This window comes from Dermacentor andersoni, chromosome 1 (assembly GCF_023375885.2).
Source record: "Dermacentor andersoni chromosome 1, qqDerAnde1_hic_scaffold, whole genome shotgun sequence".
NCBI lineage: Eukaryota > Metazoa > Arthropoda > Arachnida > Ixodida > Ixodidae > Dermacentor > Dermacentor andersoni.
The window spans coordinates 27916839-27921208 of record NC_092814.1 but is presented as its reverse complement, the minus strand read 5'-3'; the positions used below and the strand labels follow the sequence as shown (position 1 = coordinate 27921208).

At 44.5% G+C, this 4370-nt stretch overlaps 1 pseudogene; it reads right to left on the bottom strand.

Annotated features, from left to right (window-relative positions):
- Positions 1 to 483: 483 nt before the first annotated feature.
- LOC140216758 (uncharacterized) lies at positions 484 to 1938 on the bottom strand (annotated as a pseudogene).
- Between the last annotated feature and the right edge of the window lie 2432 nt (positions 1939 to 4370).

Below are 4370 nucleotides of genomic sequence, written 5' to 3'. Positions count from 1 at the left end.
ATATCTGTGCAATGACCGTAGGCCAAAATAGAAACCCTGCATGGCTCACAGAAAAAACCGGAAAGCTAACTGCTTGAAAGTTCCGCAGGATACTGCACTGCCTGGAGCCAGAAAGGCTTGTTAAAGAAATACTTTACCCTCGCAAGGAAACAATGAAGAATGGTGACCCCAGGCTCTACGGAATACAATATGAAGCAGAAGCGGTTGAAAAATATCTAGAATTGATGCAACTATATGACAAAAATATAGATGTCCTGGAAACAGGATTGCACATTCATGAATTACATTCTTTCATTGCCACATCACGCGATCGCCTTGTGAAAGATGGCAGTGAGGATGGGCTTCTAGAAGTGAAGTGCCCCGCTTCGAAAGCTGGCCAAAGACTTGTTGACGCCTGCTCTGACAAAGGTTTCTACTCGGCAGTAACCAATGGTGAGGTCACTCTGAAAAAAGACCATTATTATTACTACCAAGTGCAAGGACAGATGGGAGTCGCGAAGAAGCCATGGTGCGACTTTGTAATCTTCACAGACCATGCTGACCTTCAAGACTCCATATCAGTGGAGCGTATATATTTTGGCGAAGAAATTTGGAAAGACATCCTTCAGGGCCTGGTGTACTTCTATAAGGCTGCTATAATTCCACAACTGATGACACGACGTATCCGACGCCTTGGATTTCTTTATACTACAGGTGCAGGCTACGTGTCCTACAAGAAGTAGGCTCTGGGGTTTTATGTAGTTGATCATTGTTATGAGGACAATTTGAAAATAACTATCAGAAGGCTAACGCACACATAGTGACAGTGTAGGGCGAAACACCTACATTGCAAAAGTTAGCTATAGCACTCGGAAGGCAGCGTAGCCACCTGCATTTTCCTTTTGCACGCTTTATCACTTACCAAGCATATTCTCGCACCAAGGGTGGTGCTTTTGGTAGCGTGAGAAGGATATTTAATAATACGAGGGGAATCATTTTTCTCTTTTGTTTCAAAAGAAGCATTGTTGAAACAAAGCGCAAGAGTCGCCTTTATTTTATGACAATGTGCTGCATGCTTTGTGGTAGATTGTTCCTTTGCATCATAAAACTTTGGTGCATGACGACACCTTTTAAGTGCTCTGAAATATTATATCGCATGCTTTCGTGTTCTATTACATGGTGTCGGTCTCCACTTCCTTCCCATTATTTATTAGTGGTCGCCTAAAGTTTGAGAGAAATACACATGTGAAAATTGCGTCTGCTATGTCTAACATGTTTATAGGTAAGGGTCCGTCCAATAAATGGAACTCCTTGATTCTTCTTATGACGCTTTCAATGTGCACCCGTGCACTTGCAACATGCTTTGTGGCTTCAACGTCCTCAGCACTCACCTGCGCTTCTCCAGGAATACGAAATGGAGGCATATGAAGGACAACAACACGTGGGCAGAAGGTCATCTACCTTGAATCCCTTGTCAACCATGATGCCATCTCCCGATTCGAATAGATCAAGTACTTCAGACTGTTGCACACTAGCTCTATCACTGGTACTTCCCCCATCTAATGGCGACACAAAGCTAACATAGCAGTAAGGTGTTGCGTCTACAACACATTTCATTGTGTTTGCGAACTTATAGTGGGAGAAAGTTCGTCCCTGGGCAGTTAAGCTTGAGGGCTTTTGTATACGGATTTCTGTTCTGTCAAGTATTATATGCGTGTTTGGGTACCGTCTAAAATGAGGTGGCATGTGCTGTCGTACTTCAGGAAGTGTGGGGAAGCTAGTTATTTCAGTGAGAACCTTCTGCAATGTAAGTACCCATTCTGAATATATACGGCTGAATGATGGCATTGAAATGAAAGAATTGCGAGCAATCTCTCGTGTGGCCATACCTGTCCTTGAGCGAACTAGTACTGCATACATCTGCTCGGCAGCACTGAGTGACCTGCTCTTTATGTCTATTCAAACCGAGGTTTATTGTTCAAAACTAAATTTAGTATATAGACAGAAGGCCAGTCCTGTGTAATATAACATATGCTCAGTACCTTGCATGTTATCGAGGCACAGCGTTGTAGCCTTCAGCTCGTAGTAATGTGCTTGCCACTGTATTGTTTGTTCCTCAGCAGCTTTTAGTTGTACTTCTAGCTTTTGCATCTTCTTTCTTTCTGCATTTAATTGGCTTTCAAGCAGCATAATACGCTCTAGAGGGAAATTATTTGCCTGACAGCTCTTTTCATGTTCAGCTGGTACACTATGCAATGCCACACTATCTTGACAGGTCTTAGAACCTAATGACATTGCACTTTCTGCTCTGCTTAATGGTGTTCCTTGACCAAGAGGTGGAATAGATACCCCGGCAACTGGTTGGCAATCCTGTGGTGCTCTATTTTGGCCTGCTGCTATACTCGGTGGGTTCCTCTGTCCAACAGCTGATGTGGTTGCACCGCTGCTGGCTTGGCTACGTGCATTTGCCAGTCTTGAAGCTGATAAATAACATTAAAAATATATTTCACTACAGTGTAACAATGTGCGATTTAAGACTAATAAAATAGGTGCAACATCAAATATAAAAACTCTGTACTACTCGTAAAGTGAGATTAAGTGGTCACTTATTTATAAGAGAAAGACGCATTAAAAATGGGTTGGTGTATAGCGAAGGGAGCATCTAGCTGCCGATACCGTAACTGACTCGCCCAAGAAGACAGCGTGAGCTATTTTGCGGCAGAAAGAGCAATCAACACTCGCTATTCAGGAAGCTTCACTCGCAAGTACTGCACGATGCTGCTTGGCATCGGCAATCGCACGACAGCCGGCGTATTCAGCATTACGCGGGTGATTTCATAATAATGAAAGATAGGATCAAGTGCCGATTACAAAATGAAGAAAGATTGCTGCAAGGTCGCAAATGCTGACAGTTAACGAACCTCAAACAGCGTCACACACAGCCTATACCTTGCCGTTTCTTCACTCTGTCAAAGCAAGCGATTGACCCAGGGCATCTCATTGCCGTGTGCTTGAAAATCGATGGTACGTAGTCCGGGTGGGGCATAAATCGTGAGGGCACTCCTGAAATAAAAGGGAATGGCTAAACATCTTCTTAAGTGTTTCTGTTATTAACGCGTGCACGACACAGGTCACACTGCGCTAACACAACCGACATTGCGTACTAAACAAATGCACGATCGCCGACCTGCCACAGTCCCGCTCGGAAAGAGCTCGAAGTTACACTTATGGGCTCAGCAGACACGCTGTTCATCAAGTAATAAGGAATATCAAGTCACTGTTTCTTTCCCTGTTATAAAGTGATTGCTGCAGACGCGGGAGTTCGCTGTCGGTTCCCACGGCGATCCGTTGGCGTTGACGCGATGTATTGCTTGCACCCATTTCTTTCGTCTCGTTGCCTGAAGCGTCGCGGCAAGAAATCTAAACAAATCGCACGTTTGGAGGCTTTCCGCTGGCATTACTGCAGCCTACGGCAGCACATCGCTGTGTCATCGCAAAAAAAAAAAAGCTATGATCCCGCCTGCAAAGGAGCAGCGCGGCCACACGGAGAGCCCGTACGTACGTTCTTTGGCGGATGTCACCAAAAATGTTTCGGGCACTCGCCGCTAGTGGCTCTGTTAGAGCGCTTCCGGTGCGCATGCGCACAAGGCACCCATGAAAAAGGCCCATTACGTATTTTGGGGGTAACAGCTTTTTTTTTCTCCAACTTATAATACATACATATAGTGCCATCCTTTCTTTTTCTTTTCTACACGACGCACAGATGCGCAGCCGCATTCCCTCTCGCTGCCACGAACACACGTGCAAGGGAATGAGGAATATAATAGACTCAGCTTTGACGATGGTCTCGTGGCCGCTGCTTTTGCACCCGCCGGAAATTGCAGGCGGCTGGGTGGCGAACGTGCGTCGGTTCCTCCGGCCCGATTTACGCTGTGAATCGATCTTTTTTTTTTCCCCAGCCGTTCATGGCTACTCTGTAACGGTGACCCAAGTTTTCATTTTACAGGGCGGTGACAGGACAGCATGCCCTTCAAATTTCCGCGAAAATAAGACCGTAATTAAAAGGGGCTGCAATTGCCACGAGACTACATTTGTTATTTTCATGCTATGGCGGCAAAGAAACCGTGCGTTCCACATTGGTATTTTGGAGTTTATCGCTGTTTGCCTAATATATATATATATATATATATATATATATATATATATATATATATATATGTTTCTCTCTCCTCTGATCTGGTCGAAGACGGCTAAGCTTTGGTGAAAAGTAATGTCAATGTAATTTTGGAATATTATTGTTTTCAACTACAGAAAATTTCTTTTCCGCAGCTCTGCTTTAATAACGTAGCAGTGGGAGACTTACATATGCCAGACATACAGGGTGTTTCAGC